The sequence below is a fragment of the Tachyglossus aculeatus genome, chromosome 16 (assembly GCF_015852505.1).
Source record: "Tachyglossus aculeatus isolate mTacAcu1 chromosome 16, mTacAcu1.pri, whole genome shotgun sequence".
Classification (NCBI taxonomy): domain Eukaryota; kingdom Metazoa; phylum Chordata; class Mammalia; order Monotremata; family Tachyglossidae; genus Tachyglossus; species Tachyglossus aculeatus.
In genome coordinates this window covers 44152287-44167689 of record NC_052081.1, presented here as the reverse complement: position 1 = coordinate 44167689, position 15403 = coordinate 44152287, and the positions used below count along the sequence as shown (strand labels likewise).

General features: G+C 53.7%; 1 protein-coding gene across 2 annotated transcripts in view; it reads right to left on the bottom strand.

The window, feature by feature from the left end:
- KPNA6 (karyopherin subunit alpha 6) overlaps window positions 1-15403 on the bottom strand; it is a 32047-nt gene that overhangs the window by 16590 nt on the left and 54 nt on the right. The window lies entirely within an intron of this gene.

Below are 15403 nucleotides of genomic sequence, written 5' to 3'. Positions count from 1 at the left end.
GTAGTGGGGGGATGCGTTGGACGATGGATTGATTTTGGCTGGGGTCTAGATAAACCTGGGGTGGGAGGGGGCACTTTGGACATTGGCCCGAAAAGCTGCAGCCGTGACGGTCTCCGGATGGCGGCTCGATAAGAGGAGCAAAGTCCACCGGGCCCCCTTGGCTGCTAATCCCCTTGGGAGCAGTAGCAATAGCCTCGTTTTGGGACCAAGTGGTCATCATCATCATCATCATCAATCGTATTTATTGAGCGCCCAAGAGGGCAGCAGATCCAGCCCGGCCCGGATCAACGCTGAGCGAGGGTACAGGGTTTGGATGGCGGGGGGGGGAGGAGGCACAGGGAGGCACGAATCAGACTGCTCCAGTGCAACCACCCACCCCTCCAAACCAACCCAGCTCAAATCCCAGGCCCGGGCCACCCTCCAGATGGTGGTGGTGCCCTTGAAGTCAAGACAACGCTTCCAGACCCACCCCCTCTGGGCATCGAGCAACCAGGCATTTGTCCCAGACCCCGCCGGGCAGGGAGGCTCGCCCCAGTTGGCAGGAGCTCATAAGGAAGTCATCCTCCACTCTCCCACGAATGCCACCAAGCGACTGTCTGCCGGGCCGTTGGGGCCTGGCGACAACCCCAAACAGGAAGCTGACTTGTGTTGCCAACTTGTACTTCCCAAGCGCTTAGTACAGTGCTCTGCACACTGTAAGCGCTCAATAAATACGATTGATTGATTGATTCCTCTCATTCACCAGAACCGCCGCCACCTGGGCCTCGGGCCCGGAGGGGTCCCCCGGTTCTGGAGCGACGTCTCCGACTGCAACGCCGGCAGTGCTCACCACGCACTGCAGCTACACCGGGGAAGGGGCCGGGGGCTTAAATCAAGCGGACCCGAAGGCCGGTGTCCCACGGCTGTGGGGCTTTATGACTCGGAATGGCTATTTAATGGTGCGCGGAAGAGAGATGGACAAAGCGGAGCTCCCTTGGATGGGGACCGACAGACCGCTGAAATGTCCGGACTCTCCAATGAGGATGCCGAGCGGCCCGCTCGCGCTCGGGTCCCAAACTGCCGCCTTTCCCGCACCTCCCCACCAAGGCATCCGCTGGCCAAGGCCTCGAGCTTAGAGTATTTAGAAGACCACTTGACCCTCTGCACGTCGACGGGGCTTCCCAGGTCCTCCCCCATTTTCTCCGGGTCTAAGGACAGAAGCCACGGGACTAGTTCAGAACAACGGATTCTAGAAAAGGTTGGCCTCGGAGCCTAAAAGATATGGAAGAATGTGATTATATATATAAATAAATTATATTTATTTATTTATTTTACTTGTACATATCTATTCTATTTATTTTATAAATATATATATTATATATGTATATACGTATATATGTATATATGTACATATGTATATATGGTTGTACATATTTATTACTCTATTTATTTATTTATTTATTTATTTTACTTGTACATTTCTATCCTATTTATTTTATTTTGTTGGTATGTTTGGTTCTGTTCTCTGTCTCCCCCTTTTAGACTGTGAGCCCACTGTTGGGTAGGGACTGTCTCTATGTGTTGCCAATTTGTACTTTCCAAGCGCTTAGTACAGTGCTCTGCACATAGTAAGCGCTCAATAAATACGATTGATGATGATATTCACCTGTATATATGTATATATGTTTGTACATATTTATTACTCTATTTATTTATTTATTTTACTTGTACATATCTATTCTATTTATTTTATTTTGTTAATATGTTCGGTTTGGTTCTCTGTCTCCCCCTTTTAGACTGTGAGCCCACTGCTGGGTAGGGACTGTCTCTATATGTTGCCAATTTGTACTTCCCAAGAGCTTAGTACAGTGCTCTGCACATAGTACGCGCTCAATAAATACGATTGATGATGATATTCACCTGTATATATGTTTGTACATAATAATTACTCTATTTATTTATTTTACTTGTACATATCTATTCTATTTATTTTATTTTGTTAGTATGTTTGGTTTTGTTCTCTGTCTCCCCCTTTTAGACTGTGAGCCCACTGTTGGGTAGGGACTGTCTCTATGTGCTGCCAACTTGTACTTCCCAAGCGCTCAGCACAGTGCTCTGCACACAGTAAGCGCTCAATAAATCCGATTGATGATGATTAAGAGTGTCAGCCCCAGGTGGGACAAGGACTGCGTACAACCTGATTGACTTGTATCTACCTCAGTGCTTAGAACAGTGCTTGGCACAGAGTGGGCGTTTAACAAGGACTAGTATTATGATTATACGGAAATGGGTACTAAATGGGCTTCAGAGAGGATCCCCCCGGCTCGGCTGGAAAAGCTGCGAGCCGTCATCATCGATCGTATTTATTGAGCGCTTACTATGTGCAGAGCACTGCTTCAGTAGTCCCCTGTGAGTGTTTTGGGGCCCTCTGTCCCCTGGTCTGCCAGCCCTGGCTTGGGCGACCTTGGGGCCACAGGGTCTGTCTTCCTCCCCCTCCTACCCCCTCTGTGCGGACAGCTCAGGGCACAGGGCCACCCCCGAGGGCGGGAAACACCCTGCTGCTAGAAGGGGAGCTGGCGCCGCGGGAGGGGTCTGACACCTGGAGAAGCAGCGTGGCTCAGTGGAAAGAGCCCGGGCTTTGGAGTCAGAGGTCACGGGTTCAAATCCTGACTCTGCCAACTGTCAGCTGTGTGACTTTGGGTAAGTCACTTCACTTCTCTGGGCCTCAGTTCCCTCATTGGTAAAATGGGGGTTAAGACTGCGAGCCCCCCAGGGGACAACCTAATCACCTTGTATCCTCCCCGGCGCCTAGAACAGTGCTTTGCACAGAGTAAGCGCTTAATAAATGCCATTATTATTATTTGGGTTTGGCTCCAAGTCACTTCACTTCTCTGGGCCTCAGTTCCCTCATCGGTAAAATGGGGGTTAAGACTGCGAGCCCCCCGGGGGACAACCTTTTCCCCTTGTATCCTCCCCGGTGCTTAGAACAGTGCTTTGCACAGAGTAAGCGCTTAATAAATGCCATTATTATTATTTGGGTTTGGCTCCAAGTCACTTCACTTCTCTGGGCCTCAGTTCCCTCATCGGTAAAATGGGGGTTAAGACTGTGAGCCCCCCATGGGACAACCTGATCACCTTGTATCCTCCCCGGCGCTTAGAACAGTGCTTTGCACAGAGTAAACGCTTAATAAATGCCATTATTATTATTTGGGTTTGGCTCCAAGTCACTTCACTTCTCTGGGCCTCAGTTCCCTCATCGGTAAAATGGGGGTTAAGACTGCGAGCCCCCCGTGGGACAATCTGATCACCTTGTATCCTCCCCGGTGCTTAGAACAGTGCTTTGCACAGAGTAAGCGCTGAATAAATGCCATTATTATTATTTGGGTTTGGCTCCAAGTCACTTCACTTCTCTGGGCCTCAGTTCCCTCATCGGTAAAATGGGGGTTAAGACTGTGAGCCCCCCGGGAGACAACTTGATCACCTTGTATCCTCCCCGGCGCTTACAACAGTGCTTTGCACAGAGTAGGCGCTTAATAAATGCCATTATTATTATTTGGGTTTGGCTCCAAGTCACTTCACTTCTCTGGGCCTCAGTTCCCTCATCGGTAAAACGGGGGTTAAGACTGTGAGCCCCCCGGGAGACAACTTGATCACCTTGTATCCTCCCCGGCGCTTACAACAGTGCTTTGCACAGAGTAAGCGCTTAATAAATGCCATTATTATTATTTGGGTTCGGCTCCACCACCAATTTGGGGCTGGACGTTAGTTCTCTTGCTGTCTCGGGCTAGTTTGGGAGGAGAGGGGATGGTGCCACCCCTCCAGGGAGGGGAGCGGCCCTGTCCTCTGCAAATCCTGCAACCTGACCACCTTGTAACCTCCCCGGCGCTTAGAACAGTGCTTTGCACTTAGTAAGCGCTTAATAAATGCCATTAAAAAAAAAATCCACTGAGGCTCAGGGAGGGACAGCAGGACAGGGCCCCACCCCTCCGCCGAGCCCCGTCCACTGGCTCGGGTACCGGACACCCAAGTTCAGGCCGGAGTCCCACCAGTCATCGGAGGGTTCTCTAACCCAGGATCGCGACAGAAATGACACCTTCCCAGCTGCTCCAGGGGCCCTCGCTCGCGGAGATGGAGACTCTGAGGCGCACCGACGCAGAACCAGACCTCCAGCAACGTGAGGACCAAAGGCGGACAAAAGCTGGCGGCACAGTACCCCAGCCCGGTTCACACGACTCGCAACGGCAGCATCCCTGACGACGCGTCAGGCCGAGCCCAGACGGGCCCGCGGAGGCCCAGAGACCCACCCGCGCTGCCCTCAATGCACAGTGAGGGCACGCCTCATGGACCCCTAACGGCATCCAGGGCCAACTCCATTCCTTGGGGCGCTCGGGCCGAGGCCGAGTCCGGAGAGGGAATAACAGCCCCCTCGAGGATTTGCACAGACGGGGGGACCGGAGTGGGCGAGGAAAATCCAGAAGGCTCCCTGCAGATACAAGTTTCGACTACCTCCCTATCCAATCCGGTCCCCGGAGCTGCTGGCAATCGGCCAGGCACACCGGCTGCAGCTTCTCCTCGCATCTCTTCTCAAATTGTGTGTGTGAGTGTGTGTGTGTGTGTGTGTGTGTGTGTGTGTGTGTGTGTGTGTGTGTGTGTGTGTGGGAGGAGGGAACCACACAAAAGCAGGCCATCAGAGAGGGACGGAAGAAGGAATGGGTCTGGATAATCCACTGAGCAAACAACCAGCCCCTGTGCTTAGCGGAAAGGGCAGAGGCCCGGGAGTAAGGAGACTCCAGTTCCAATCCCAGCTCTGCCGCCCATCTGCCGTGCGACCTTGGGCGAGTCACAACCTCTCCGGGCCTCAGTTTCCTCCTTTATATGGGGATAAGATCCCTGCTCTGCCTCCTGCAGACTGCTAGCCCTGAGGAGCACTGGCTGGGTCTCAACTGATTACTTACTCTAGCGCTAAGCACAGTGCTTCGGCACACAGTGAGCATTTAATCAACTCCATAAGTGGAAACTAGCTCAGTGCGGGGAGTGAATGAAGACACCTGGGAAGAGCCAAGCACACCGTGTTCGGCCAGAACGCTCGCTTCAAAGCAACGAATTTTGGCTGGACGGCGACGGCAGAGAGGGGGAGCGTTCTTCCGCGTGCCCGTCCAGAGAAACATCCAGCAGGCATCAATCGTATTTATTGAGCGCTTACTGTGTCTAGAGCACTGTTCTAAGCACTTTGGAGAGTACATTATAACAGATTTGGTAGGCACATCCCCTGCCCATGAGGAATTTATAATCCAGAAGAAGCAGGCGACAAATGACAGATATGTACGTAAGTGTTGTGAGGCTGAGGATGGGGTGAACAAAGGGTCCAAATCCAAGTGCAAGGATGATGCAGAAGGGAGACGACGTATGGGATACGAGGGCTTAGTTGGGGAAGGCCTCTTGGAAGAGAAGTGCTTTTCATAAGGCTTTAAAGGTGCGAACGGTGATGGTCTGTCAGATCTAAAAGGGGAAGGACTTCCACGCCAGAGGCGGGATGTGGCTGAGGGGTAGGTGGTGTGATGAATGACAACGTGTTAGAGGAGGGAGGAGAGGCTGCTGTGTTGTAGAATACAGCTGACTGACTGATTGGCTAGCAGGAAATCAGCGAGGTAAGACAAGAGGGGAAATGGTGCTTTAAAGCCGATGGTGAGCAGTTTCTATTCTAGTGGGTGGGCAACCACTGGAGGTTCTTGAGGAGTGGGGAAACGTGCACTGAACTTTTTTATTAGAAAAATGGTCCAGGCAGCAGAGTGACGTATGGACTGGAGTTGGCGGAGACAAGCCACATACCGAAAAAGCGCGATTCAGCCTGGATGCTGATTCACCCCCAAGTTCCAGAAGAACAGGGGTCACCGCCCAAGGACAGGCCGGCCTCCGGGTGGCCGACAAACGGTCTGCGGCCCAGTCGATGCCTCTGGCCCAGCCCCAGGTAAGGCGCCCTTTGAAATACCTTCGCCTCACTGGCTGAGCTGGCTCGTCCTCAGAAGCAAGTCAATCCTGTCAGCGGCCGAGTTCCTAGCCATGTCTCGCTGCCCTTCTCCCCAAGATAGTATGATTTATCTAATTAGAAAATAAGAACGGGAGACACAAGCACCCTTTCCTTTCTAGCGGCGGGCTCTCCATTGCACTGGCAGCTCCTCGAGGGCAGGGATCACAGCTTCTCCTTCTCTCGTAGGGCCCTCAAACATCCAGGGCCACCCCCAACCTCTAACTCACTCAGTCCGGCCGGATGACGGCGGAGCCGCTGCAAGGGAGATCAAGGAGACGCCAGCGGCGGGTAAGTCTTCTTCCCTCCCTGTCGCCGGCTTCCCGGGGAGGCACTTCCTCCCCATCTTCACCTCCGAGCGACCACCGTGGCTTCCGAGGCTGACTTCGGGGAGCCCGGGACACTGACAGACACGCGCTTGGCTGCTCTCCCACGGGAAGCCAGTGGCCTTGGCTTCTCATCGCCGCAGCTGCCCTGGCTGACTAAGCTTCTCCTTTTGGGCCAGGGTCCCGGTTGGGCTGATCCCGGATATCCCTCCGACTTCCATCAGGGAGAAGCAGCTTCCCTGCTCCGGCTGCGGCCTTCAGGCAGTGAGCGGGGGGAAGGACAGAGTAAGGCTGCAGCCCTCGACGGGGCCGCCTTCTCCGGGAAGATCCAGTTCCAACCATTGATGTAAGGACTGACCAAAGTCACACTAACGTTCCTCACGAGAGGCCGGCTGGCGGTGGGGTTGGGGGTGTTGGGCCTCTCAGGAGGCCTCGCTTTTCCAAAAGGATCTGGGCTCGATCCCCATCTGGATTGGACCCCTGAGGACCACAGTGGTGGGCGGGGCGGGGGGGGACGCTCTCGGGATCTGAACGACAAGAACGGGAAGCGTAGATTCCCCAGGAATCAAGACCTGGCTCCTCCCCCTCACCTCAAAAAGTGCAGGAGGCTGGGCATCACTTCCCTTCTCCGGGCCTCAGTTTCCCCATCTGCAAAATGGGGATTCCATTCCTGTTCTCCCCTCTTTCAGTCTGGGGGACAGGGTCCAATCTAGTGATCTCATATCTACCCAGCCCTCAGCACCTAGGAAGCCCTTAACAAAAACCACTATCATCATCATCACCGTCATTACTATTATTCCTACTCTAGGGTGGCGAGGGCAGTCAGCCGGAACTACTAGCCACCTAAAGAGATGGGCGCCTCCCGTCCGCTGGAGTCCAGCACTGGCATCAGGGTGGGAGTGCCTGGGACCTCCGGCCAGCAAGCGCGAGTGGGCGGTGACCCTGCAAGCCAGCCACAGTAACTGGGTGGGTTAGTCATAAGTGTATTTATTTACATTAATGTCTGTCTCCCCTTCCAGACTGTAAGCTGGTTGTGGGAGGGTAATGTGTCCTTTTACTATAATACTGTACTCTCCCAAGCACTTGGTACAGTGCTCTGCATACAATAAGAGCTCAGTAAATACGAATGACTGACTGATGCTCTGAGTGCCAGCGGCCCGGCCCGCTCTCTATCCAACAACCGATCAACACAACTCATCGAGGGCCAGAATGGATGGAAAGGGGACGGGGAAGGGAAGAGTCTCTTGCCCGGAAGGCAGGCGGCATCACTTCTGTCAGGTTTGGAGCCCTGGGCCCCTTCTCCTTCAAGTGGATCCTCGGGGCCCAGGAAATCCAGGATTCCAGCCGCTCCGGAAGCCCACGGAGATATCCGGCGCGCGCCTGCTCCAACTGGGGGTGATGGCAGAGTCGGCGCTCCTGAAACCTCCCGGGGAGGCAGAGGGGAGGGGGGAATACCTTCAGCTGAGAAGGCCTGTGACCTAGTGGGAAGAGCCTGGACCTGGAAGTTGGAGGTCCTGGGTTCTAATCCCAGCTCCATCACTTGCCTGCCAGGTAACTTTGGCCAAGTCACCTCACTTTTCTGGGTCTGTTTCCTCAGATGGGAAAATAGGGATACAACTCCTATTTCCCTCCCCCGTTAGACTGGGAGTTCTGTGTGGGACAGGGACTGTGTCCAACCTGAATACCTTATCTTGTATCTGCCCCAGCGCTTAGTACCTAGAAAGTGTTATCACTCTCAATCATATTTATTGAGCACTTATTGTATGCAGGGCACTGTACAACAATAAAACAGACATTCCCTGCCGACAGCTTACAGTCTAGAGTCTCTCTCTCTCTCTGGATATTATATCCAGCTATATATATATGTATATATATATAAATATATATATACATATGTATATATATGTTTTGTATGTAGTCGACCCTCCCTGAAAGGATATATATATAAAGAGAGAGATAGGTATAGATACAGATCTCTCTCTCTCTCTATTTATATCAGTATATATCTATCTATATATATATGTGTTTCATATACAGTCGTCCCTCCCTGAAAGGCCCCCAACTGTGCCCTCCACCCCCCTACATGGCTACCATGGCACTTGAAGACAGCAGGCACTTGGACCGACTGATATTTGGTCAACCACACAGAGCGGTGTAATGCCAGCCTGCAGTCATCTGCCCGAACCTAGAGCTCGTCCCCAGGACCACTCCGCGGCACACGCCCCTTCCAGCTCCCCAGGGATGAAGGCGCCGCTTCCGCGCCCCAGAAGCTGAGTTGGAGGGAGGCTGCCCGCCGAAGATGATAACTCCGGATCAAAGGCATCTGGTGTCGCAGCGGTGGCGGCCAGAGCCGCTGAAAAGTGCAATTAAAGGGGACAAGTAGCCCCCTCCCTCACCTCCGGCAACTCCTAGCGGCTTTCCCGATTTATACCAGAATGGCAAAGGAGCAGAATTCTCCGAAGGGCTGGTGTCACATTCCGCAGGCAGGAAAGAAACCAAGCCTCGGGAGAAGCCAGTCCCTGGTGCTGGGTGGAAACCAGGTTAACTCTGGGGCTTCTTTGGCCCTGTCCCCCTCGCAGTCTTCTGGGAGGAGGTGGGAACTCCTTCTACGGCCCCTTTTCACTCCCTCTGCGCTGGGAAGCTTCCCCACTTTGGCGCCTTTCTGACCCCAAAGACGGAGCTAGCTAGCCAAGCCCCAGGCTCTCCCGCCAGACTCCCTCTCTTTCCCGGCCCCGTCCGCTTCCCAACCCCTGCCAAATCAAAAGCTGAGGACTGCCCCCGGCCTGCCCTACCTTCTTGTTAACTCCAGAGCCCAACCCCGGGCCCCACTGGACGGAGCAGGGGCCGGGGTGGGGACCGGCCGCTTCTCCAGACTGCGGGAGCCAAACCCGGGGAGTGTTTGGGGTCGCGGACCTCGTTACCGGGTGGCAGAGCTCCCCGGTGGCCCGGCCCAGCTCCTCTGGCTCAACAGGAGCGTGCCGAGCTGAGGCCAGATGGACCGTAAAGAATCACCGTCAATGGTATTTTATTGAGAGCTTACCGTGTGCAGAGCACCGTACCAAGTGCCTGGGAGCGTACAACACAACAGGGTTGGCAGATGTGTTTTCTGCACAAAACGAGCTTCCAGTTTGGAGGACACTTCAGGCGTCCTGTCCACTTTCCCCCAACACATTCGGAAATTCAACCACGCGCTCTCAACCCCACTCCTGAGCCCTCGGATTATGGAAAAAATGTTCTACTTGGCTATAAGGGTTTTATTTTATGTTATCTCAGATAAGCGTGAGAGTCTCAAAAAGTTTTCCTACCCCACGAGGGACTTCTATACCACCACTCCCCCGGCCCAGTTTGACGGGCCAACACCGTGGACGGAAGGAGGGGCAGGCGAACTGAGGGAGGGCACGCGGTCGGCAGCCTGGTACTGGCACCCACTGCGGGGTGGGGAGAGGGAAGCAGGTGAGCTGTGGGAAACACTCAGGTGGAGGGTTACAGTCTGATGACCATAAGGCTTTCAAGTCAGAGGTCACGGGTTCAAATCCCGGCTCTGCCACTTGTCAGCTGTGTGACTCTGGGCAAGTCATTTCACTTCTCTGGGCCTCAGTTACCTCCTCTGTAAAATGGGGATCAAGACTCTGAGCCCCACGTGGGACAACCTGATCACCTTGTAAATTCCCCAGCGCTTAGAACAGTGCTTTGCACATAGTAAGCGCTTAATAAATGCCATCATTATTATTATTAAGTCCCCCGTGGGCAGAAATCCGGTCTACCAACTCTACCGTGTGGTTCAGTCCGCGTCTAATTCCCACCTGTATGCTCAGGACAGGGTTTTGCACCCCGTAAGTGCTTAACAAATACTACTACTCCTACTACAACGCTCTGCACACACTAAGTGCTTAATAAATACCACTAAGTGATCACCACGGAGCCGGAGACCGGGAAAGAAAGTCAAGACCCTGCTCTTGAGGAACGGGTGAAAAGCACAGAGTAGCAGCGGGGATAGACGGGTAGAACTGCTCCCTGCCGATCTTCCCCCTTCCCCACAGAGTAACAACAATTAATGGTCCTTGTTAAGCACTTCTTTGGTGCTTGGCACTGAGCTAAGCGATAGGCTGGACACGACAGAAACCGATCCGACAGTTTCCGTCCCATGGATCCTCCCGTTCCGAGTGCTTAGCCCCATTTTACAGACGAGGCCCGGAGAGGTTCAGTGACCTGCCCCAGTGGCGGGTCTCTATGAGGCCAAGGCATCGCTCCTAGGGCCCCATGAGTCACTGCAGGGAGTTTTCCAGTACAGAATGGGAAGAGATGCTAACCACCCAGAGCAGCCCGGGCCCCACCTGGGTGGCTCCCAGAAGGAATTCTAACCTGCTTCACCCTAAATTAGCAACACGATTCTCCTGGAGACTGAGAAGAGCGGGCCGCGCCGCCCCACCAGGCTGCCGACAACGTACCACACAAGGCCGAACCCTCCAGCTCCGACACAAAGGCCTGGAAAAAGACGCCGGGATCACACAGAAATCATCGCTCCTCTGCCAGTCCAGCGGGCTGGCCCCTTTTTTACAGGGTGAACTCCTCAGCTGGTTGCCCAGCTGTCCATCCCAGTATCCCCTGCTCTCAACTACAAGCCCCATATCCCGCTCCTGCCCGTTTAGGGCCTGTTACTTTAGGATTTTGCCGGGAGATCGGCAAGATTTCAAATCTTCAACCCCAAAGCTTTCCTCTCCGGGTCAGTGCAGGGGGCGGTGGCACCTTGACGTCTTACTGTTCCCCACGAGAGGGAAGTTTCCACAACCGCTTTGATGATTATGGTCTTTGCTAAGCCCTCACAATGTGTCAAGTACTGTTCTAAGCGCTGGGGTAGATACAAGTTTTTATTTTTTAAATGGCATTTACTCAGCACTTACTCTAAGTACTGTGCCGTACTAAGCAATGGGGTAGACACAACCTAGTAAATCCACGTCCCACATCAGTAAAAATCCCCATTTTACAGATGAGTTACCATCTTCATCATCAATCGTATTTATTGAGTGCTTACTATGTGCAGAGCACTGTACTAAGCGCTTGGGAAGTACAAATTGGCAACATATAGAGACGGTCTCTACCCAACAGTGGGCTCACAGTCTAAAAGGGTCCAGACCCAGAGACAGTACGTGACTTGCCCAAGGTCAAAGAGCAGGCAAGTGGCAGGGCTGGGATTAGAACCCAGATCCTTCTGATGCCCAGGCCCGCGCTCTATCCACTCGGCCAAGCTTTGCCCTTCTGCAAAGCTGGTTATCTCGACTGGAACTTTTTGTCACCATTTACAACACGGCAAACGACTCCAATTCTCTCTTTAAGCAGGGAACAGGCTACAGCCAACAGGTCAAAAGGTCACAATTTCTCCTCGGTTCTAAACTCCGTGTCCACTTGTTCTTAACCGGACCCCGCTGCTAACTCGCCCGGGTGCTCTTCGGCTTGACTCCGAAGTCCGCAAGACCCCCAGATAGGAAATTCAGGGGCGCCTTTCAGGACGTGGCAGCCCCTCACTCGCCAGAGAGTGCCAATGTGCCAGGCTCCAGGGGTGGCAACCGAACCCCCGCGACGCACTGACGGGGGGGGTCCCAACCCTCTCCGACGTCAAGCCACAGCAGACGCCTTGAGTGTGGGCAGCAAACCCGATCTAAGAACCAAACCCCTCTCACCCTCCGGGTCCCACAAGGCCCAGAGGGTCTGTACCCCCGCCCCACATTTTGCCTTCGGGAGCTGGAGGGGGAAAGACATCTCCTCACTTTTTAGAAATTTCATCTGGGGATGGAGGGGGAAAGACATCTCCTCACTTTTTAGAAATTTCATCTGGGGATGGAGACTGCGAGCCCCATGCAGGACAGGGACTGTGTTCAACCCGATTTCCCGGTATCCACCCCAGGGCTCAGTACAGTGCTTGGCACATAGTAAGCGCTTAATACCCCAATTCTTATTATCATGAAGATGTCATTCAGCCAGTCCATCCCCATCCCCACCGACTGGTCCCAAGGAGACGGCGCCTCTCCCCACCCGGCAGCCACCGCCGCAAGAAACGTTGCCCCTTACCCTTGCCCATTAGCAGGGGTCCCTCTCCCCACCCCCTGCCCTGGTACCCTCGGGGACACTTTCGGGTTTCAAACGCAAACAATGCCCACGGGCGGACACGCTCTCGGGTGGGAGCAGAGGCCCCCCGGTCCCCGCACTGTCCCGGGCCTCCCGGTGGAAAGAGCCCGGGCTTGGAAGTCGGAGGTCGTGGGTTCTAATCTCCCGGCTCCGCCACTTGGCAGCTGTGTGACTTTAGGCAAGGCACTTCACTCCTCTTTGCCTCAGTTCCCTCATCTGTAAAATGGGGAGGAAGGCTGTGAGCCCCAGGTGGGAAAACCTGATCACCTTGTATCTATCCCAGTGCTTAGAACAGTGCTTGGCACATAGTAAGCACTTAACAAATACCATTATTATTATTGTTAATAATTTCTCTGGGCCTCAATTCCCTCATCTGTAAAATGGGGATGAAGACTGTGAGCCCCACGTGCGACAACCTGATCACCTTGTATCTCCCCCAGAGCTTAGAACAGTGCTTGGCACATAGTAACCGCTTAACAAATACCAACATTATTATTAATTATTGTTGTTAATAACTTCTCTGAACCTCAATTCCCTCTTCTGTAAAATGGGGATGACAACTGTGAGCCCCACGTGGGACAACCTGATCACCCTGTACTCCCCCAGCGCTTAGAACAGTGCTTGGCACATACTAAATGCTTAACAAATACCAATATTATTATTATTATTATTGTTAATAACTTCTCTGGACCTCAATTCCCTCTTCTGTAAAATGGGGATGAAGACTGTGAGCCCCACGAGGAACAACCTGATCACCCTGTATCTCCCCCAGCACTTAGGACAGCGCTTGGCACATAGTAAATGCTTAACAAATACCAACATTATTATTATTATTGTTATTGTTAATAACTTCTCTGGGCCTCAATTCCCTCATCTGTAAAATGGGGATGAAGACTGTGAGCCCCACGTGGAACAACCTGATCTCCTTGTATCTCCTCCAGCGCTTAGGACAGTGCTTGGCACATAGTAAGTGCTTGGCTGACTAAGCCAGAGGGTAATCTAACCGGTCATTTGTTTCACATCAACTATCTGTTGCTGAACTGTACTTCCCAAGCGCTTAGGACAGTGCTTGGCACACAGTAAGCGCTTGACAATACCGCCACTATCATTATTATTATTATTATTACTGTTCTTATTAGGACCGTGGGAGCCCCGCCCAGACGGATGGTTGTCACTCGGGGCCCAGGCGACAGTGGGGAGGAGGAGGGGGAGGAGGAGCAGGAGGAGGAGGAGAAGAAAAAGAAGGAGAAGGAGGAGGAGGAGAAGGATTTTGCCAATGATGTCAAAATCATTGCTAATGACGTGCATATAGCTTTAATTCTATTTGTCCTGACAATTTTGACACCTGTCTCCATGTTTTGTTCTCTGTCTCCCCCTTCTAGACTGTGAGCCCGCTGTTGGGTAGGGACCGTCTCTAGATGTTGCCGACTTGTCCTTCCCAAGCGCTTAGTCCAGTGCTCTGCATACAGTAAGCGCTCAATAAATACGATTGATTGATTGATTCTAGACTGTGAGCCCTTTGTTGGGTAGGGACCGTCTCTAGGTGTTGCCGACTTGTACTTCCCAAGCGCTTAGCACAGTGCTCTGCCCACAGTAAGCGCTTAATACGATTGAATGAATGAGGAGGAGAAGCAGCGTGGCTCAGTGGAAAGAGCCCGGGCTTCGGAGTCAGAGGTCAGGGGTTCAAATCCCGACTCCGCCAATTGTCAGCTGCGTGACTTTGGGCGAGTCACTTCACTTCTCCGGGCCTCAGTTCCCTCATCTGTAAAATGGGGATGAAGACCGTGAGCCCCCCGTGGGACAACCTGATCACCTTGTGACCTCCCCAGCGCTTAGAATAGTGCTCGGCACATAGTAAGCGCTTAATAAACGCCATCAAAAATAAGAAAAGGAGAAGGGCGGCGGGGGGCAACGACTGGCAGGGCGGGGGCGGGACGGTGCAGGGCGGGCGGGTGGGCGGATGGATGGGTGGGTGGACGGATAGATGAGGGGGAGGAGGAGGAGGGAGAGGAGGAAGGGGAGGGAGAGGAGGAAGAGGAGGGAGAGGAGGAAGAGGAGGAGGAGGAGAAAGAAAAAGAGGAGGAGGAGGAGAAGAGAAGGAAGAAAAGAACAGGAGAAGGAAGAGGAAGAAGAAAGAAGAGGAGAAGAGGAGGAGGAGGAAGAAGAGGAGGAGGAAGGAGAAGGAAGAAGAGGAGAAAGAAGAGGAGGAGGAAGAAGAGGAGGAGAAGGAAGAAGAAGAGGAGGAGGAAGAAGAGGAGGAGGAGGAAGAAGAGGAGGAGGAAGAGGAGGAGGAGGAGGAGGAGGAGGAGGAAGAAGAAGAAGAGGAGGAAGAGGAGGAGGAGGAGGAGGAGGAAGAAGAGGAGGAGGAGGAGGAGGAAGAAGAGGAGGAGGAGGAGGAAGAAGAGAAGGAAGAGGAGGAAGAAGAGGAGGAGGAGGAGGAGGAGGAGGAGGAGGAAGAGGAGGAGGAGGAGGAGGAAGAAGAGGAGGAGGAAGAGGAGGAGGAGGGAGAAGAGGAGGAGGAGGAAGAAGAGGAAGAGGAAAAAGAAGAGGGGGAGGAGGGGGAGGAGGGGGAGGAAAAAGAAGAGGGGGAGGAAGAAGAGGAGGAGGAGGAAGAAGAGGAGGAGGAGGAAGAAGAGGAGGAGGAGGAGGAAGAAGAGGAGGAGGAAGGGAAAAAAGAAGAGGGGGAGGAGGGGGAGGAAAAAGAAGAGGAAGGACGAGGAAGAAGAGGAGGAGGAGGAGGAGGAAGAGGAGGAGGAGGAAGAGGAGGAGGCGGCCCGGGTCCCGGGTCCCGGGTCCTCCCGTCTGAGGGGCGTAAGGGCGTCCGCCCGGGCCCTCCCCCGGGCCCGCGGCCGCCCTGTCAGCGGCCCCCGGACAGGCGGGACCCGGATCCCCGGTGGGTCCGGTCGGTCGGTCGGTCGGTGGGTGGGTCCCCCTCTCCCTCCGTCCCTCC